We start from the raw sequence: 23,310 nt of genomic DNA, 5'->3' as shown, positions 1-23,310 counted from the left end.
ATGAGTCTGAGGGTCAGCTGGGGTGGCTCTGCTTCATACTACAGGCCTGCAGATTCCTGGGTCAGCTCTGTTCACTGTATATTCATTCTGGAGCCTGGGCTGAAGGAGCAGCAGCTACCTGGGGAAATGTCTTCTTACAGCAATGACAGATGTGTAAAATGTCAAGTAGAAATACACAACAATTTACCCTTTTAAACTCCTGCTGTTCTCTGGTCTTGCTTGGGCCATCTGGTTTCCCATTTCTCTACAACTTCCTTTCTCTGTGAGGCTAGTTAGAAGAACTAGAGAGTAAGGTGGGAGGTCCCACTCAGACATTGTCAAAGGAATGCTCAAAGATCAAAGTATTTAGAAAAGGAAAGAAAAAATTCACTTGTACAGTGCAAGGAAGTCAGACTTCAGAAAGACTGGCTAGGGACACCTGGGTGGCTCAGTTGGTTGGGTGTCCGACTTCAGCCCAGGTCATGATCTCACGGTTTGTGGGTTCGAGCCCTGTGTTGGGCTCTGTGCTGACAGCTCAGAGCCTGGAGCCTGCCTTGAATTCTGTGTCTCCCTCTTTCTCTGCCCCTTCCCTACTCACGCTCTGTCTCTCTCCGTCTCTCAAAAATAAACATTGAAAAACAAATTAAAAAAAAAAAAGAAAGACTGGCTAACCTGTTAAGAACATAACCAGTATTTAAGGAAAAACTGCAAAATTATCAGTTGTCAAGAATATATTAATCTATTCATGGTGAAAACAGCAACTTGCTTACGTGATTATCATATCCACAAAAGTCATGATGTATTTTCAGATACCAGCTTAGCAAAAGTTGGGGATAAAATTGTTTTTTGTTAGAGAATTTCAGGTTTACAGGAAATATTAAAGGATTTTTAAAAAAATATATTGACTGTCAAGTTGACTAACATACAGTGTATACAGCATGCTCTTGGTTTTGGGGGTAGATTCCCATGATTCATTGCTTACATACAACACCCAGTGCTCATCCCAACAAGTGCCCTCCTCAATGCCCATCACCATTTTCCCCCCTCCCCTACCCCCAGCCCCATCAACCCTCAGAGAACCCTTGTTCTCTGTATTTAAGAGTCTCTTATGGTTTGCCTCCCTCCCTCTCTGTAACTGTTTGTTTCCCCTTCCCTTCCCCCATGGTCTTCTGTTAAGTTTCTCAAGTTCCACATATGAGTGAAAACATATGATATCTGTCATTCTCTGACTGACTTATTTCACTCAGCATAGTACCTTCCAGTTCCATCCACGTTGCTGCAAATGGCCAGATTTCATTCTTTCTTATTGCCAAGTAGTATTCCATTGTATATTTAAACCACATCTTCTTTATCCATTCAGAAGTTGATGGACATCTTTTCATAATTTGGCTATTGTTGAAAGCGCTGCTATAAACATTGGGGTACTATAAACATATGCTTCTATGAATCAGCACTCCTGTATCCTTTGGATAGATTCTTAGTAGGGCTATTGCTGGGTCATAGGGTAGTTCTATTTTTAATTTTTTTGAGTAACCTCCAAACTGTTTTCCGGAGCGGCTGCACCAGTTTGCATTCCCACCAACAGTGCAAGAGGGTTCCCGTTTCTCCACATCCTTGCCCGCATCAGTTATTTCCTGAGTTGTTAATTTTAGCCACTCTGAATGGTGTGGGGTAGTATCTCAGTGTGGTTTTGATTTGGGGGACTAGAAGCATATAAGATGATCATGGTCATTTTAAAATATGTCTACAAATTCTTTGAAACTATCCCTTCAAGTGGTGGATCCTAATTCCTCTTTACTTGACGGTGGACCAGACTTCATGAATTGCTTCTAAATAACGTAATGTGGTAGAAGAGATGGTGTGTGGCTTTTGAGTTTAGGTCATTAAAGGCATTGCAGTCTCCACCTTGCTTGTTCTTGGATCACTTTCTCCAGGGGAAGCCAGCTGTCATGTCACAGGGACACTCAAGCAGCCCTATGGGAAGGCCCATGTGGTGAGAAACTGAGACCTCCTACCAACAACCAGCACTACCTTGTCAGGCATGTGAGTGAGTCCCTTGATAACAGATCTTTCAGCCTTTTGATAATTGCAGCCCTGACTGACATTTTAACTGCAACCTCATGAAAGACCCTGACCCAAAACTACTCACCTAAACTACTTCTGGATTTCTGACCTAAGAAACTATGTGAGATAATAAATGTTCATTGTCTTAAGCTGCTAAGTTTTGGGGTAATTTGTTATGCAGCAATGGATAACTAATACAATGGGCCTATTGTTTTTGGTTTATCACAGGTTGTAATTTTTGATTATGGTGTTTGTGGTGGTGGATATTTTTGATTAGTATTATTTGATTATATATTATTATAAAATGCTTAGATATATTGGAAGTAAGACACAGTGCCAATATCTGGCCTAGTATGAGCAGTCTAACTCACATTTATAGGTTCTGCATTAAGGTATAATGCACCAATAAGGTGCTAATAATATACTGATTCTTTGTGTAGCTGATGCAAGTTTATTGCAGAATAGTAGGAACACCTGGCATGGAAGGACTCAGGCTATTAGATTCTAAGATTCTTGAAGGCAGGGACCATGTTTGTTTTGGTAACCCCAGTGTAACTCAGTACCAAGTGCAGTATCTGCACATACTATGTGAACTCAGTGAATGTTTACTGAATGAATGAATTCCTGGGTGGAAGTGATAATATCACCAAAATACTGTCAAAACCTCACCTAGGTGCTTAAAGAGATACCTAGATATTTTCTCTACAAACTGTGCTTTTGGCTTCTTTGGTGGTTATATTCTCTCTGTAATAATATCATTTTTCAGTGCAGGAACAGATGCTTCCTGATTGGAATATAAACTGAATACAAATCCTTTCCATTTGAAAAGCACGGTGATACTTTTGTAACATCATCAAATGTCCCTTGGGAAGTGGTAGATTTGGACATTCCATTTAATCACCTCCTGCCAAATATTGCTTGGACTTTTACCGGTTTCTTGCTGGTAGACTCAGTCTCTTTTCCTCCCAGACTGTTGGGGTTCAAAGTCCTTTGGCTTCAGCCCTTTTTTGTTTGAGACACGTGGAAAGTACGGATCCCCCTACTTGTCTGCCATGTTGGCTGAGTTCCATAGCGCTTGGACTTTTATTAGGACCCATGAGCCAGTAGAACAGTAGGGTCTTAACTTTTGACAATCTCCACCATCATATCTTCTAAATGTCATAATAATGACATTGGACTACATAATAATTGAAATAAAAAACATTAATTATATAAAAACTGTCCTGATTAAATTCCACTTGTATTACATTATCAAACTCACTAAAGGTTTGACCTAAACCTCTACCTTTGCATGACTTACATCTAAATATCATGCCCAGTGGTTGTACCCTGACCATAAATTTTCCAACTCATCGCTTATCAGTAAGGAACCCCTGTGGTCTGTATACATACATATTAGATCCCAGGTTTCAAAAATACCTATTAGGGTGCTTGGCACAGAGTAGGTGCTGTGAATATTTGATGGATGATGAATGAATTGAATGAATAAGTTAAAACAATGCACCATCATGTCTACTAGCAATTTCTTTACCCAATGACCCTCCTAGGCAGCAAACTGACCTGGCATATGATAAGGCATTATGGTAAAATGAGATGAAGATCGGCACTTACTGGCACTTACTGGGGCCAATTTAATCATTGGTAGTCATAGGTGAGTGTTCATGGACTATGAGCATTTCAAAGATCTATAAAAATGTTTGAGAAGTGAAATAAATAATTTATTTACCTAACCCTTTATTGATGGACATTTATTTTGTTTCCAATCTCTTGTTAGAATTGAGGCTGAAGTGAGTTACTTTGTACATATGTCATTTTCCTGGATGCCAGTATATCTGTAGGATAAATACCTAGATGAAAATATGCTGGGTCAATAGTTCTATGAATCTGTAATTTAGATGACTATTTCCAACTGACACCAAAAGTAAAAGCAACAACAACAACAAAATAAATAAGTGGTACTACATCATACTAAATAGCTTCTTCACAGCAAAGGAAGTCATCAACACAATAAAAAGGTCACCTATGGAATAGGAGAAAATATTTGCAAATTATATATCTTATAATGGGCTATCTAAACTACATAAAGAACTCATACAACTCAATAGCAAAAAAACAAATAATCCAGTTCAAAAATGGGCAGAAAATCTGAATAGACATTTTTCTGAAGAAGATATACAGATGACCATGAAGTACCTGAAAAGATACTCAACATCTTCAGCCATGAGGGAAATACAAATCAAAACCACAATGAGATATCACCTTATACCTCTTAGAATAGCTGTTATCAAAAACACAAGAAATAACACATGTTAGCAAGGATGTGAAGGAAAGGGAACCATGTGTACTGTTGGTGGGAATGTCAATTGGTTTAGGCACTATGAAAGCCGGTATGGAGATTCCTCAAAAAACTAAAAAAAGAACTAACATATGATCCAGTAATTCCACTTTGGAATATTTATCAGAAGAAAACAAAAACACTAACTTGAAAAGATATATGTACCCCACATTCATTGCAGCATTATTTACAATAGCCTAGACACGAAAACAACTCAAATGTCTACAATAGATGAATAGATAAAGAAGATGTAGTAAATATATACCATAAATACACACACACACACACACACACACACACACACACAGACACAATGGAATGTTATTCAGCCATAAAAAAAATAAAACCTTGCCACTTGTGACAACATGGATGGACCTCGAGGGCATTGTATTATGTGAAATAAGTCAGATACAGAAAGAAAAATACTGTATGATCTCTTTTATATGTGGAATCTAAACAACAACCGCAACAACAATAAAAATACAACTGACTTCATAGATAATAGAGAACAGATTGGTGGTTGCCAGAGGTGGGGAGTTGGGGAATGTGTGAAATGGATGAAGAGGATCAAAAGGTTAAAAAAATAATATCAGAAAGAAGGTTTGATATGGTAAACAAATAAATAGGTAGAAAATGTAGGTAAATCTAATGTGGTAGGCTTTTGAATGGGACAAAATAATGATGCTGGGTTTGTTTTACAACACCTAACATAAAAACAGATATAGTGCCTGGAACGGCGAAGCAAACACTCAAGCAACATCCTCAACAAAGCTAACTTACAAGTTACCCCCAAAATTCCCAAAACACAACAGCAAGATGCTCGCAGACCCCTCTTGGGTTTAACAACTGTGCAAAAGTAGATGAGTGGAGAAAAAGGAAGTTCTAATAGTTCTAGAAGTCTCATAATCCAGAAAATGTCAGCAAATATTCCTGCCACATGTTGAGGAAATTGAGAGAAACAAGGAAATAAAATTACAAGCTTTTATTTGTGACTGAGAGCTTAAAAACATTCACAAAGTCCCACTAACTTCCAGCATGATCAGAGGGTCCTGGGGTGGTTAATCTCTGAAGAGCTGTGCCTTCAGAACAGGTAACCACTAGCCACTAAAACGGCTATTAAGGTAGTCTGGATTGTAATTTACTGAAAGTATTAGCCATACACCAGTTTTGGGAAACTTAGTGTCAAAATGAAAAACTATATCTCAATGGCTTTTTATTTCAATTATAAATGGAAATGATATTATTTATGATAGACTAGGTCACATAAAATTTATTGTTAAAAATTAATTTCACCTAATTTCTTTTTAGCTTTTATAATGTGTCAAGTGGACTCACATATGCCTACTAGATGGTGCTACTCTAGAGGCTCAGACATAACTCAAGAATCTTCCTTACAAACTGCCAGAGGCAGTTTTTAATTTTTTCCATTTTTTCCATTAAAAAAATACTGAGAGTTGGGGCACCTGGGTGGCTCAGTCAGTTAAGTGACTGACTCTTGTTTTCCCCTCAGGTCATGATCTCACAGTTTGTGAATTCCAGCCCCGTATTGGGCTCTGCAGCTGACGGTGCTGAGCCTGCTTAGGATTCTCTCTCCCTCTCTCTCTCTGCCCCTCGGGCTCTCTCTCTCTCTCTCTCTGAATAAATAAACAAACTTAAAAAAAAATAAAACCTTTAAAAAAATACTAGGAGTAGAATTGAAATTGAGTAGAAAAGAAATACTAGAGTAAGTGAACAAATTCAGGTACTGAACTAAAAGGGTTCTATAAGAAGCAGTTAAATCCAGAATGTGGGAATTCCTATAGGAAAAAATGACTCAGTTTCTCTGACAAATCAAAGGTATGAAAAAGGAAGGGGATATTTAAAAGATTAAAATAAATTTTAAAAAAAGGGCAGGGAATTTTAGTCCTATAATGTGCCCAAAAGAGGAAGAAAAATAATATTTGTGAAGAGCCTGTAACCTGGCAATATCAATAGTTAGCCATTATAGAACACTAAATGTCAGACATTTTTTTTTTTTTTCCAACGTTTTTTATTTATTTTTGGGACAGAGAGAGACAGAGCATGAACGGGGGAGGGGCAGAGAGAGAGGGAGACACAGAATCGGAAACAGGCTCCAGGCTCCGAGCCATCGGCCCAGAGCCCGACGCGGGGCTCGAACTCACGGACCGCGAGATCGTGACCTGGCTGAAGTCGGACGCTTAACCGACTGCGCCACCCAGGCGCCCCAAGACATTTTTCTAAGTACATTACCTCATTGACCCACAGTAACCCTATAAAGTTGGATGACAGACTCCCCTTGGCCAATAAAATCCATTTTCCCTTTCTTCTAAAAAAAATGGAGCTGAATACATGGGCTTCCAGCTAGACACTGTATTTCCCAGCTTTCTTTGAAGCAGGTGAATATGTATGGGTCAATATGTGAGTGGAAAAAAGTGCAACTTATGGGTCATCTCCAAAGAAGATAATCTTTTTGCCCCAGATCACGGTTCTGTTTCCATTCCTGTAAGCTGGTTCGCAGGTATGCCCCGGAACCAACTTTGACAAAGCAAATGACAACAATTACCTAGGAGAAAGTAGGGTAACAAGATGAGGGGAAGCGGGGTCTGTGAATGAACGAATAGAGCAGAAATGCTCAACTCACTGGATCACAAACTGGGAGCTGCTACATGAGAGGAAGAAACTGCTATAACCTTTAAGCCACTATATTTTTCGTGACACTTTACTTACCCCAATTAATTTTAGGTAGGTATATTATTCTTCTCATTTTACAAATGAGAGACTGAGGCACGGGCAGTTAAGTAACTTGCCTATGATTGCGTAGCTAATGAATAAGAGATACCTTGTTTTGCATTCAGGCAACATGATTCCAGAGGCCACAGTTTAAAATATTACATTATCTTTTGTGACCTCTCAACTCATTGGGATATTTAGGAGTGGCTATGATGAGAGCATCTTATATTCTCAGTTACTTATTCTGTATTTCCATTCTATGGACTATCATATGTAGGAAACGGAATGGACATGAAATGACTGTTGGTGACTAAGTTGCCTTTTACCACATTACCTTGTCTCTCCATTCAGGGAGAGGTATAGATTAAGCATTATATCTTGTCTCTTTGTCTACCTTTTATGGAACTTTCAAGCCTTTGAATGCCTAAGGGGATGGACACCCTCCTTCTCTGCTCTTCCCCAAGCCCATTTATCCTGAAGAAATTTCTTCAGAACAAACTGTGCTCAAATTATATGTAACCCTTAGGCCTCATTTAGGAATACCAGTCTGAGGCCAACCTTCCAATCTAGCAATTAAAGGAAGGCTCTGAATGCTGTGGTTGACCACTACATTTAACTGCCCTAGAAAAGACATCAGAAAGATTTTTATGTCTATTAGGGCTGTCAAAATTGGTATAAGAATATAGATTTTCCTGTCTTGTTAAATCTGGCTAATCTCAGTCAACAACAATGTGGACAATATAATGAATAGACATTTTATACAAAGGAATAACTGCCAAACAGATAGGTATAGTGAAGCCATGATCATTACCTCTTTGAAAATTCTACCATGACCACAATATACTTTTTTATTAGCTTCATACACACTGAATGACTTTCAGAAGATTCCATAATCAATATTTTCTCCTTCAGCACCCTGAGAAAATAGAGATATTCAAATGATGGTGCCATAAATATCTGTGGAGAATAATCACAATGTCTAAGATTTTTCCTGGGGAAAAAGCATCCTCATGATTCTGTAGGAACAGAAACACTATGTTTCTGGAAGTTAATAGTACATATATAAATATGGCCACTCACATGTTTAATATCCACACTGTTAGAGATTGCCTATACAAATATATCTTTTTAAATTTTTTAAAATTTATTTATTTATTTACTTCTTTATTTATTAATGAGAGATTGCAATTGCAAGTAGGGGAGGGGCAAAGGGAGAGGGAGAGAGAGAATCTTAAGGAAGCTCCATGCCCCGTATGGAGCCAGACTTGGGGCTAGAACTCATGACCCTGAGCCTAGAGCCAAGAGTCAGATGCTTAGCCAACTGAGTCACCAAGGCACCTCCAAATCTGTCTTCCAGAAGAAATAATAACCAGTACTTTTCTTTCAGTAATACCATCATTGATAGTCATATAGGAATCATGGGAGATTTCTTGTAGAAACTGGGTGTTTTTATCCTTTATGAGAGTAGGATTATGATTTCCTCCTCCATACAATAAAAATGAGCTGCTCTGTGCTAATTAAGTTATTATCTCTAAGCTCCAAACTCACCCTTTGCTTTGTGATCCTGGACCTGGGATTCTGCAAACCACATTACCGCTTTACAAGCTGATTCCATGTAGTGCCAGTAGGGGGCACTAGAGGGAAACTGCATGATTGGAGGAGGAAAGAGGGACCTGCTCCTTCCTGTTCTAGTTTTGCTTCCTGTTTCTGTGGCTATAAGCCCAGCCATGCTTTCTCACCCAGGTAGGGGCAGTTCCTCTCTATGGTAGCATCAGAGTCTGGTTTGCAGTTCCTCCAGCACTTGTAGAGCTTTCACTGCTCCCCTTTCAGATGCCAGCACCAGTTAGGTGTTAGGTGAATCCCCTCCTCAGAAGTCCTGTGGCCAGGACCCTCCTATGAACTCAGGGACACCAACACTAGGTGAGCAGTGCCCCCCACTCAGACGTCTAGGTTTCAATTACAATTACAATTAGAAAAGAAGTCCCTTTTCTAAGCAAGTTATTTTTTTTTTTTTTTTTTTTTTTTTTTTTTTTTTTGGGACAGAGAGAGACAGAGCATGAACGGGGGAGGGGCAGAGAGAGAGGGACACACAGAATCGGAAACAGGCTCCAGGCTCCGAGCCATCAGCCCAGAGCCTGACGCGGGGCTCGAACTCACGGACCGTGAGATCGTGACCTGGCTGAAGTCGGACGCTTAACCGACTGCGCCACCCAGGCGCCCCCTAAGCAAGTTTTAATAATTCCAGCCTATTTATTCTCTCAGACCTGGGGGTGGTGGCTGTTTGCTGAAGCTGTTACCTCCAAGATGCCTTAGGGTTCTCTTTTTATCCTTTTATTTGCCCAACTAATTTTTATATTGAAATTTCTCTGTTAATACAGAGTTAGAACAAACAATTCTAAAATTTGTGTAGAACCAGAAAAGCCAAAGTAATGTTGAAAAAGAAAATCAAAGCCGAAGGCATCACAATTCCAGATTTCAAGCTGTATTATAAACCTGTAATCATCAAGACAGTATGGTACTGGCACAAAAATAGACACATAGGTCAATGGAACAGAATAAAGAACACAGAAGTGGACCCACAAATGTATGGCCAACTAATCTTTGACAAAGCAGGAAAGAATATCCAATGGAAAAAAGATAATCTCTTCAGTAAATGGTGCTGGGAAAACTGGAAAGAGACATGCAGAAGAAAGAAACTGAACCACTTTCATACACCATACACAAAAATAAATTCAAAATGGATGAAAGACCCAAATGTGAGACAGGAAACCATCAAAGTTCTAAAGGAGAAAACAGGCGGCAACCTCTTTGACCTCAGCCACAGCACCTTCTTACTAGACATGTCTCTGGAGGCAAGGGAAACAAAAGCAAACATGAACTATTGGGACCTCACCAAGATAAAAAGCAAAAGATTTTGAGAGAAGGAAACACTCAACAAAATTAAAAGGCAACCAACAGAATGGAAAAAGAAATTTGCCAATGACATATTGGATAAAGGGTTATTATCCAAAATCTATAAAAAAAACTTATCAAACTCAATACCCAAAAAACAAATAATCCAGTGAAGAAATGGACAGAAGATATGGACAGACACTTTTCCAAAGAAGACATCCAGATGGTTAACAGACACATGAAAAGATGCTCAACATCACTTATCATCAGGGAAATACAAATCAAAACCACAACGAGACACCACATTGTGCCTGTCAGAATGACTAACATGAAGAACTCAGGAAACAACAGATGTTGGTGAAGATGTGGAGAAAGGGGAACACTTTTACACTGTTGGTGGGAATGTAATCTGGTGTAGCCACTCCAGAAAACAGTATGAAGGATCCTGAAAATATTAAAAATAGTACTACCCTATGACCCAGCAATTTTAGTACTAGGAATTTATCCAAAGGATACAAAGATGCTGATTTGAAGGGGCACTTGCACCCCAATGTTTTATAGCAGCATGATCAACAATAGCTAAGTATGGAAAGAGCCCAAAAGTCCATAGACTGATGGATGGATAAAGAAGATGTCGTATATATATATACAATGGAGTATTACTTAGTGATCAAAAAGAATGAAATCTTGCCATTTGCAACAACATGAATGGAACTAGAATGTTTTCTGCTACGTGAAATAAGTCTGTCGGAAAAAGACAAATGTCATGATATTACTCATATGTGGAATTTAAGAAACAAAACAGATGAACATAGAGGAAGGGAAGGAAAAATAAGATAAAAACAGAGAGGGAGGCAAACCATAAAGACTCTTAAATACAGAAAACAACTTGAGGGTTGCTGGAGGGGTGTTGGATAGAGGGATGGACTAAATGGGTGATGGGCATTAAGGAGGGCACTTGTTGGGAAGAGCACTGGGTGTTATATATAAAGTGATGAATCACTAAATTATACTCCAGAAACCATTATTACACTATGTATTAACTAACTTGGATTTAAATAAAAATAAATAAATAAAAAATTGGGGCACCTGGGTGGCTCAGTGGGCTAAGTGTCCAACTTTAGCTCAAGTCATGATCTCAAGGTCCGTGGGTTCGAGCCCCACATTGGGCTCTGTGCTGACAGCTCAGAGCCTGGAGCCTGCTTCGGATTCTGTGTCCCCCTCTCTTTCTGCCCCTCCCCTGCTTGCACTCTGTCTCTCTCTTAAACCTTAAAAATTTTTTTTAAAAATAAATAAATAAATAAAAATAATTTCTCTGTTAAGACAACTGGTGTCAGTTTTTGCATTTTGAGTGGATTCTGATACATGTTCCGTATTCCCATGTCAGAGAAGTGGCTTAACAGCAAGTAAAGATCAAACGTGGAGGCTGAGAAGTAATTCTTTTGAGTTTGCAAAATCCAGTCACATACTGACAAGGTAAAGTTTGGATTGGTAACAAGATTGACAAAATCCTTCAAGAAGCCTGTAAGGGCTCCAAAGTTCAGGTCTGGGAATACTGGGGAGAATACAAAAAAACTCAAGACAGGATAGCTTGAGCACTGTCACTTCTTCAGGAATTTCCTCCCTGCTCAATCGTCACTGCTACGAGAGTGGCCAATCACCTTGCTGTATGAAGAGGAGCCCATGAATCAGAAGAAGGGAGAAGTGGATACTGGATAAGTTACCAGTAAGTGTCCACTGCTTACCCAGAACCCATACATACCCTTCTTTCCACTCATCCTCTTAGAAACATGTTTCCTCACCAGAGACAACTGAAAGACTAGTGCTTTAGCTCCAAGTTTTGATTCTCTGGATCATGTGGGGGTCTTGTCTATCATGTCTGAGTGAAACTCCTCACAGTCTGGGGATTTTTGGTAATATGTTTTCCACCTATAACATAACCCATATAAAATGATGAAGAAAGAGCAAAATAACTGCAATAAAAAATTACCATTTGGAAAAGGGAAGAATGGGAAACAACACATAATAGTCCTTAGTCCATGCCATTATCATTCCTGCTGGGCAGAGATGGTGAGGACTACATTCCAGTAGGGAATTCTTCATATAGTCATGCTGGCTGTCGAAGGTCTTCTCTTTGGGAGTCTATCATTTGTTCACTATTTTCCTTGGCAGTATGTTATTTAAGAGCAAAAGCTGTGCAGTAAGAGTGTCTGCATTCCAATAACTGTCTTTTCTACTTTCTAATTGTTAAGAATGTGGGCAAATTCCTTAAACTCTTTGTGCATCAGTCTCCTCAGATGTATGGGGATATTAATAGTACTTCCTCTTAGGATCAGTAAGCATGTAAAGAGGGAATGGGTATCTGCAAAATGCTTAGAATGTTAGTTAACATGTATCAAGTGCTCAGGAAGTGTTACGGTTATTTCAGGTGGGCATTGGGGAGCATGATCTTTCTGAGGGTTTCTTTGACAACTTCCTTCTGGCTTAATTACTAGTGATTAGTTCCATTGTCAGATATATGGCCATAGTTAGAGATCAGATTCATAGTCCTTGAGTTTGAAAAGCAGAGTTTTTGAGCCTCGGTGTCAGGCTGTGTGGAACTAGGCATAATTTTCTAACTAACTTGTGCAGAGACAAAAGTATCTGAAATCATCTCACTAATGTATATGACAGGTAGATCCTTTTTATTTGTCTTTTCTTGAACCAAACCTTTCAGTTAGGAATACTCACTGTGGATATTTGCCAAACAGTGTATCAGCCTTCAGGTAAAATCAGAAGGCTAAATCCTCAGGCACCCAGTGCTCAACCACTTTGCCCTACAGAGGTTGGTGATGTCATAGCTGACTGTACAATTGTGGACCTTATATCACCTTTATCTCTTCTTATCCAGGTGGATAGAAATAGGTCACAGACAGAAGAATGTTCCATGACAACATATCAACCACTGAGAAAATGGACACCTGCCCTACTTATGGCATTATACTGGACACTATCTCCTTCCATTGCCCTAACTCCGATGCCAGCTGAAGTTTGAGCTGCTCAATAACTCTTCTTTTACAAAAACCTATGGGGAGAAAATATAAAGACAGGCCCAAACATTTACAGAAAGGCTTTATTTTGTACCCATTTTCACACATCACTCAGACAAACCATGAATTCTACTTTCCCCCATTTTCATATAAAACTACATACACCGCACTGTACATGTAAAACAAATTTGGAAAGGAGCCTCAAGCTGGCCTCTGAAATTGTGTAAGCAATTATCACATTTTTGTGCGCAAATGCAGTAATTATATGTGTAATTTGGCAGCTGGGTTTGAAAATTTGGCCTTAAATGGAACATAGACAGGAAAAATAAATGTTGGAAAATGCCAATATTTTATAAAGATTTTGAATCAAATAATGGTGGAATTATTGCAAGCCATCTTAATTTTTAATTATAATGATCATTACACAATATACAATCATTTTTTGAGGAAGAAAAGAACTATAGATCAATTGCTCATCGTTTTTGTCAAAAAAAATGCTTCAATTCTTGAGGAGGATAATTGTATTTTTTTAGAGGTTATGGTACATATTTCAAAAGCTTTTTTTCCTTCTGAAGAAAAGATAGTGATTGCCTACTAGTTCAAGTTCTATGACACATTTTACTATGGGAAGAATAGAACTCTTTGTACTGATTATTTTAGAGAAAAGTAGTATTAACTCTGTGCTTATATTTGAGCTAGTGATCTTAAATTAGATAAAGCTTTCTTATAGGCATTTAAGCTTTGGAATATGAGATTATAACCCAAATGACAAGTAATTTAGATTTCTTTGATCTAGATTTAAATTGACTTACATAGTAAAATCATAGTTTTTGTATTGTCATCAAGATTGATTCTAATGCCTGTGGCTTTTTCATGCGGTTATAAGGGCTAGTGACTTGGATATAATGTTAAGGATGAACCTGGAGTAATGTTATATTTTGTTGTTAGCACGGTAATGTAGAGGTTAATTGTGCCGACTCTGGAGCCAGACAGCCTGGATTCCAATTCTGACTCTACCATGCTATTAGCCCTGTGACCTTAAGCTGGTTACTCTATGTTTTAGATGCTTACTTTAAAAATGTCTTGTTAATTGTGATTGATTGATATTATCATCAGCTATTACAATTCTATATATGCATATAATCATCATTAACCAATATGTTGAGATAAACTATACACATAGGATGAGTTTCGTTGTTAATGAAAGTAAATGCAAGTCCATATTTTAAATAGTCTTCTGGATAATTTTGAATTTTAAAGCCTATTTTTTGTAACTGATTTTATCTTACAACGTGTTAGACAAAGAATTTGTACTAGGAGTAGAAATGTTACCACTGCCATTTTCTTGTTCACCTGGGCTTACAAAAATGGTGTTTTCTTCTATTCATCGTTTGTTTGGGGGGAATCTAAGCCAGGTACCCATTTTGTGAGGGTTAGTTTAGTTAAAGCTCAGTTATATACTTTGTAACTACACTTTTACCTGCGTATACCTAAGCTGTAGTGTGCTGACTGCACAAAAGAGGTGAAGGGGTCCTGCTCATCTCCTCTGTTTGGATATCTCGGGTATCTCATATACTCTTGGCATTCTTATGTATAGACCAGGGAAAGATACCAGCATGGATTCATATATGAAACAAAATTAAGCATATACAATTTCTTATTTTTTACATAACAATAAATAAATGTATATATAATTTCTAATATTTTTTTCTGCACACACAAAAAATCATCTTGCTCATTCCCTGGACATGTGCACCCCTACTCTGGAGACCACTGCTCTGGTGCTGGAAGTACAGACAGGCCAGAGAGGTGAGAGACAGAAGGCTTGAATCAAGTTAAAAGATAAATATGGTATTCCAGGAACACCCAAGAAGTAAAAGGCATGTCTGATCTCAAGGAGCTTTAAATTACATAAAAAGACAGAACATATTTTCATGATGCAATTCTAGGACAGTTATAAAGTAGTGAATCAATGATTTGAACGGGGCTGTAAATTGAGGGGCATGAGGAAGGAAGGAGCCTATCTTTCGCCATGGAATCTCTTGCTCCTTGATGCACGAAATGGTAACAGAATGATTTATTTCTTTTGATTATGTCAGCTTTATCCAGGCAAATAACTCTGAGGTGAGTATAGGAAGTCCCAAACACTTTAGTATGAGTGAATGTCAAGGTGTTTTCACACTTTTCAGGGTTGTTGTGGTGACTTAATGTCCACCACAACGCCTGGCACATCATATGTGCTCAGCGATGAATAGTTATCGTTAATGACAAGATCAGCATGAGGTAGTTGGTTGTGGGGAGGGAACATCCTTATGTATATCTATGAGGAGATGTGTGGTGCATGAAGGGTGAAAGAAGTGCTCAATCTATTAGGATAGTATGCAGTTCTGGAAGGATGGATAAAATGCATAAAGTATACTCTATGCATGCTATCGAAGGGGACTGAATAAAATGATCCACATGGTGATGGAAGTGGTTATGTCAGTCATGAGCTTAATTTGGGGAAAGGAAGTTTTGGGAGTTGAACTTGGAATTGAAAGGTGGCCAAACTAAGGACAGGGGAAAGAACAGAAAAAATTCCCGTTGGGAGAATTGACATTAAAAGGCAGGTCATGCATAAAAACCTGAACTTCTCCAGTTTCTGTTTTTGGAATATAAAATGGTGCTTAATTCTACACTTGCAAACAAACTTCTCACTTAGTCATTGTCTAAACACATTTATTTAATGCTTGTATGTGCTAGGCATTGCTCTATCTTTTGGGACTACATCATTGAACAAAAGAAACAATCAGCGCTCTCCTGGAGTTTACATTTCACAAGGGGAGACGGACATAAAGATAAGTGATGACAAGCAATGAAGAGAAATAAGGCAGGATCAGAGTTTGGAGTATAGTTGTGTGTGTGTGCGCACATGCACGCGCATGTGTGTGCACACGTGCGCGTGTGTGTATGTATGTATCTGAGTTAGATACCTTAGAACACCAAGCCTGAGACAAAGCTTGCATCCTAATACTTTTAGGAGGTACAATCTCAGGGCAGTAAAAGAGAGGGAATATGAAATGTGAAGCAGAGAAATCGGGGGTGGGGGGTGGGGAGAAGGTATGCATTTTTGAACTGGCTGCAGCATCAGAAGAAACAGCTGGTTGCTGGATTATTCAGGACATTCCCAGAGAGACCATATAGAGCTTTATATTTGGGGGGAGAAAGAGAGAACAATTTATGTTGATTTCTTTCCATCCCTTGTCTCTCACTGATCAAAGCCCACCTAACAGGGTATTCCACTTCTGGTTGTTTTATCTAGCCTTTCAGGGAAGCTCTTGGAGAGCCTGAACCCTTCATGAGTCCAGTTGGGTTGGACCTGGGTTCAAGTGCTCCCCAATGGGAAAGCTAAGTCAGCCAGCAAAGGTAAGAGGTGAGCAGATGATGGTGACAACCAGGACGTTGATCACATGCATTGAGTTTGCTGGGGCTACTCCATCTGGGAAGTAGGGCATATGGATGATGCCTGGAGACAGGTGGAACAGAATGAATCTAAAGAAGCACATAAAGTCAATCTTGTACATGAGCTCTTTTGTATATGGTGGCCAGACCTCCCTGATAAGGTACTATTTGAACAGAGTTCTGAAGCAAGTGTGGGAGCCAACCTGGATATCTTGCGGAAATTCATTCTAGGCAGAGAGTACAAGTGCAAAGATCTTCTTGAGACAGAAGGTGGGAGCATAGTGTCTTTGAGAGCAGAAAGGAAGCCAGTGTGGCTAGACTGGAATAATTGAGGGCAAGGGTAGTAAGAGATGAGACAGAAAGGCAGTAGAGGCTAAGCCATGAGGGGCTTTTTAAACCACCATGGTAGGTCTTTGACTTTTAGCCAAAGTGAGATGGACATCATTGGAGTTTGAAGCAAAGGAGTGACACGATGTGATTTACATTTTTAAAGGATCATTCCACGTTCTCTTGGAGAATGGATGATAGAGGAGTAAAGAAGGAAGCTGGGAAACCATCTTGGAGACTTTTGGGTCAGGCGGTGGTTGTGGAGGTGGTGAGATGCTAGATATTGGTTATGTTAAACTCGGGTTGTTAGTGTTTGCTAACGGTTGGATGTGGGCTGTGAAAGTAAGAGAAATCAAAAATGATTCCCAGAGTTTTGGTCTGAGCAACTGGAAAAGAGAAAGGAGTCTCACTAAAGCCAAGTTCATTTCTTTTGGTAGGACTGGTTTGTGTAAATACATAGGACTATTTTGATAAAATATCCTACAGGATATTTTGGTAGAAACTGAGCAGGATCCTCCATTGCAAAGAATTTCAAGTTGAGTTCACTCATAATGCATAATGTGTTCAACTAATTTATATCTTTTAGATCCATTTGGTATGAGTAGATTTAAATTTAAATTTTCCGTTACGCATTATGTTTGGTTATGGTATCTCTATTGAAGAGAAAGGCTTAGTTAACCCTAGAAGTAATAACTTGCCTAAGTGGTGTGTGTGTGTGTGTGTGTGTGTGTGTGTGTGTGTGTGTTTGTAGGGATGGTGAAATGTACTTGTTTTTAGTAGTCCTCCAATGGAAGCAGGCTGGAACTCACTGCACGATATTTTCAGACTGCTTAAGATGTTGTCATGTTGGTTTTCATTGTTATTGATGCTAAACACTCTAAGAATATCTCTGACTTATGCAAAAGGTCCTGAAATATTTCAATGATTTATGAAACAAAAAGGCTTCCTCAATGTCTGCGAATCAACCATGATGGCTTCAACGAATGCAGTAGTAAGCATTTATTACAGCACATGGAACTACGTTACCTGGCTGCTTTCTGTTCCATTAACACATTGTGAAAAAGTCTTGATGGAGCTTTTAGCCATAAAACATCCTAGAGTGTAATCTGTTTTTAGAAGATTAATTTCATCTGAAATAGTGCAGCAAATGATAAACAGCTTAAACAAGACCAGAGAAATAGATCATGTTACAGTTGAGGGCAATAATATTGTTCCACACTTAAGAAAACTTTGCAGGAGAAAAAAAAACCTGATAAGAAAAATGGGTTGAACCATGTTTATTGGATGAAATCGGTTAGGATATTACTGTCAAGGTGTGTTAAAGGGGGAGGGAATATATAGGACCTTTTCTAGTTAAAAGAAAATTTTATTTATTTATTTATTTATTTATCTATCTATCTATTTATTTATTTATTTATTTAAAAATTTTTTTTGAACATTTATTCATTTTTGAGAAACAGAGAGACATAGTGTGAGCAGGGGAGGTGCAGACAGAGAGGGAGACACAGAATCTGAAGCAGGTTCCAGGCTCTGAGCTGTCAGCACAGAGCCTGATGTGGGGCTTGAACTCACAGACCGTGAAATCATGACCTGAGCTGAAGTCAGAAACTTAACTGACTGAGCCACCCAGGTGCCCCTACAAAATTTTATTTAAAAAATATTTTTGGCTCATATGATTATTTGAAAACTCCGCCCCCCCCCCCCCCCCGCCAAATGTTCCAAATTTTTTATCTATCTATCTATCTATCTATCTATCTATCTATCTATCTATCATCTATTTTCAGCCTGAGGCTTCTGAACAAAGTGAGCTTAAATCCAAATGTGTCCTGGGGCCTAACTGAGAAGGACACAAATGAGATCTAGTTGGCAGAAGTTCTACTTAGGGCAAAGATTTTTTTTTTAATTACCTTAAAAAAAGGTTTTTTTTAATGTTTATTTTTTTTTTATTTTTTTTTTTAAAACGACTAATGGCATTTGGTATCTTTATTTTATTTATTTATTTATTTATTTATTTATTTATTTATTTATTTATTTATTTTTGGGACAGAGAGAGACAGAGCATGAACGGGGGAGGGGCAGAGAGAGAGGGAGACACAGAATCGGAAACAGGCTCCAGGCTCCGAGCCATCAGCCCAGAGCCTGACGCGGGGCTCGAACTCACGGACCGCGAGATCGTGACCTGGCTGAAGTCGGACGCTTAACCGACTGCGCCACCCAGGCGCCCCTAATGTTTATTTTTGAGAGAGAGACAGAGAGTGCAAGTGGGGGAGGGGCAGAGAGAGGAGACACAGAAGCTGAAGCAGGACAGACCACAGAACCATCAGCACAGAGCCTGATGCTGGGCTCAAACTCACGAGCTGTGAGATCGTGTCCTGAGCCGACCTCAGACACTTAACCCACTGAGCCACCCAGACACCACAGGACAACGATTTTAATTAAGAACAGGGAAGAAATTTAGTGTGACCTCTGACTTTGGATGGAATATGGTTAGATTGTAAGATTTTGCTTGTTATGTCTTAAATTCTTAATAATTGAGGCCAACACACATTATTAGTGGCAATGTCAGCAAGAAAAAAGTACCACCTCTGTAACTCACCAGAGCTGAGTAGGAGAAACTGGTCCAGGTTTTGGTGCAGCTTAAGACACACTCTGAATGATTAGCAAACACTGAGTACCCAGTTTATGTCCTGTGGAGAGACACTCCTGATGACAAATAACACTCCTTAGAGTTTTAGACAGACAGACACAGGGAAAGGATATGCTACTTACCCAGGGGGTAGTAGCATATGACATTTACTACCCCAAGGAGATGTTGCAGATGGAAAATATTGTCAATTCCAGAGGAGTTTTTAGACATATTTACAGATGATACACCCATGAAAGTTTGAGTGCTTCTGGACATTCCAGATTCTTTGGACTTTGATATCATTCACTAAACATCCTTTGATGATGAGCCTGATTTGTCATCTTTAACCCTTCATAATATCTTTTATATTCCAATTGCAGGGAAACCTGATATAGTGATGCAGTCATGCACTGATTCATTCATTTAGTTAGTCAATATTTATTCAGCACCTATTTGTAGACTGAATACATAACAACCAAGAGACATTTTTCTTATAAACTTTGCCATTATCTGATAAATAATAACAGTAATTATTATTATGCTGCCCCAAGCTATACAAATCCTGGTGGACATGGGATGGCGTTACAGTAACTGTGCATACTGTTGATGTGATACTGTGATACTGTTACAGTAACAGTGCATACTTCTCTGGTTCTCCTCTCAGCTATAATTGCAGGACTTCTACTTCTGGAAAAGGGTCTGGCAGTTAGTGCCAGGGGTCCCACAGGGGGTCTGATGGGTACCACATATGGCCCCCATTTTCTTAGTCCGCTGCTCTGGCTTCCTTCTGCTTGGCCTCCAGTGTTCAGCACTTCACTGGCTCAGGGGCCCATGACTGAGCTGCTCTCAGTGGCTTCCACCTCTTCCACCATGTATCATTGCTGCTGACATGTGGGACCCCTTAGTTGGCAACTGTGCATCACACATTCTGGAATCCTCAGGATGCCATAACCACACCATATTCTTGGAAGAAGTAGATAAAATATTTGGGGTCACATGATGAAGCAGGACTGTTTGTGTTGTCTTATGGAGCTTCTTCCTGTGTTTATTCTTAGCCTTCCTCCCTGATTCTTCTTCCATTCTCTCTTCTCAGGACCTATCACCACAAATTTATTTATTTTTTAATTTATATATATATATATATTTTTTATTTTAGAGAGAGAGAGAGAGAAGAGCATGAGCAGGAGAGAGGGACAGAAGGAAGAGATAGAATCTTAAGCAAGTTCCAGGCTCAGTTGGAGCCCAACGCAGGGCTCCATCCCATGACCCTGGGATCATGACCTGAGCTAAAATCAAAACTCAGCTGTTCAACTGACTGAACCACCCAGAGGAACCTTAACACAAATTAAAAAAAAAAGTTCATTGGGATTGGGGGTGGAGGGCAGTGAGAGTAGGTGGACAAATCCAAGTGACACCTCTTAACTCAGAATTATGCCCTCCTTGAGTAACCACTTTTATTAGATTGGCTTATATATCTGATTCCCTTTCCTCACAGGATAAAATCCTCTTAGTTCTTGTTGCAAACAGACTTGTAGTTAGCCCACTTTATCAGACCTGAAGGCAAGCTCAAACATGATAGGCTGAAGTAGACTTCAGCCTACTAATAACACACACGTGAATCTCATCACAGAGCATTTTCATAGACAGCATTTCATTTTTCTCATAAGAACCCAGAGACTTTTTTAAAAATCCATTTTATAAATGAAGTCATTGAAGTTCAGAGAGGATAATTCATCACGGTCATACAGCTTAGACTTTCCATGCAGATTCCATAATGTGGCATTCAGGTCTCTTTACTCTCTGACCTCCACATATCTGTTCATTTCCTCTCTCTCCACCTTTCCATCTCTTTGTATGAGTCCAATGCCATAGTCACAGAGAGAGAACTGTGTGCAATTTTCTGAGTGTTCCATGCTCCCTTTGACCTTTGTGATGTTACACATGTGTCTTAGATTGGGTTCCCTGGAAACAGATTCTGAGATGGATAATTGCATGGGAAGTGCTCTTGGGAGATTCACTCAGAACGAAGTGAGGAAGGAAACATTGTAAGGAATTGAGGAAAGTGAGATTGTAAGGAAGTGAGAAAGGCAGTATTGGGCTTCAGGAAAAGCTGATGCCCAATGTGGTTGCAACTAAGGCCTCAAATAATCCTATTAGGGACTTAGGGACATAACCTTGGCAAGACATTTCCCGAGGCTGAGGGCAATTCCCTCAATGAAGAATGAAGATGCGATCAGTCAGCATCTATTACCAGAGGCTGGGGGACTGGTGAATTAGCTCTGAAGAAGGCATATGAAAGTATCCACTACACATATTTTCCCTCCCACTTTAATGTGCTTACCCAGCTTATTTCTCAAATAAAATATTGTCATATTTCAGTTTCTTTTATATTTGAATCATTATTTTCGTCTTATGCAAGTAATTTTTCTTGGAGTTTCTAATTGACATTCTTCCCCCCCCCCCCCACCATGACAAAATAAACATATGTTTTAATCTAATTGCAAAGCTCAACTTAAAAATGAAGGGAATGGAACATACTTTCTTCTTAGAAATGTTTTTCTTGGATCCCCCTGACCTCCCATTCTATTTTGGAACAGCTCTTTTCTAGCTCCAATACGCAGCTCTCCTCCTGGGATATGTTTTCACTGAACTCCTGCCCTGGCAATAATATTTCTTAGATTCCATGCCTTCTTTCTTGTGTTTCTGTTTAGAGCCTCAAGTTACTTTTTACAAAGGACTAGTGGAGATAAACTTCTCATCTAAAAATGAATTCTTTTGCCATGGAATATAAATCTAGTTTCAAAATGATTTCTACTCAGTACTTTAAAGAATTACTTTATTGTCTATAGCAAATGTTGCTGATGAGAAGTCTGGTGCCTCTACGATTCTCCTTCCATTGTAGGTCTTTTTTTGGTGGTCCTGTTTTGGATTTTCATATCATCTTCTGTGGCTTGAAATCTCATGATCACTGAGCATGAGTCTTTTTTTTTTTTTTCCTTTCAGGAGTAGAACTTAGTGATTCGTCACTTACATATAACACCCAATGTTCATCCAAACAAGGGAGCACTTTTTTTAAGATTTTTATTTCTTTAAGAAATCTCTGTATCCAACATGGGGCTCAAACTCACAACCCTGAGGTCAAAAGTCACATGCTCTACTGACTGAGCCAGCCAGGTACCCCTGAGTATGAGTCTTCTTAAGGTTACCATGTTAGGCACTTTGTGGCTGCCTTTAATCTTATGGCTTTTGTTTTTTCTCAGCTCAGGAAATTTGTCTCCAATTATTTTCTTTTCTTCATTTTCTTAGTTTCTTCTTGTATTTTGTTATGAATCTTCTTAATTGATTCCTTATGCATTTTCCTTTTCTTTCTAATTCTCCTCAGTATTTTGGAAGACTTACTCTTCTTTTTTTCTCACCCTTTCTGTCAAAATTGGTTATGGCAATCATATTTTTAACTGCCAAAATCTTTTATCTTTGCCGGCTCTTTTTTATGACAATCAATTCTTGTTTACAAATGCAGCTTTTCCCCAGCCTGCTGTGCTGAGGGAGCTAGGCTTTCATACCTTTGAGCCTCTTAGACATTAGAATGCACAAAACTGTGTTCTGGTGGCTTGAAAGCAGTTCTCAAAAAAAAAAAAAAAAAAGAAAAAGAAAAAGAAAGATACTGAAATATCTGTGGCAATCTGGATGGAGCACTGAAGGTATAACCTACGAATACAATTTTGACTGTGACATGACACTCTTTTATTGACCCCTATTAAAATGATTAGAATGATTTGCATCTTATATTATGTTTGTTAAAATCCTATCTTGGAATTTCTTGGGGTTCATCATGACTTTTCAGGAATTCTCTGGACTTCACTTATTGGCAAGATGTGATTAAACCA

This window comes from Neofelis nebulosa, chromosome 5, assembly GCF_028018385.1.
Source record: "Neofelis nebulosa isolate mNeoNeb1 chromosome 5, mNeoNeb1.pri, whole genome shotgun sequence".
In the NCBI taxonomy this organism is placed as follows: Eukaryota; Metazoa; Chordata; class Mammalia; order Carnivora; family Felidae; genus Neofelis; species Neofelis nebulosa.
This window is presented reverse-complemented; position numbering follows the sequence as displayed.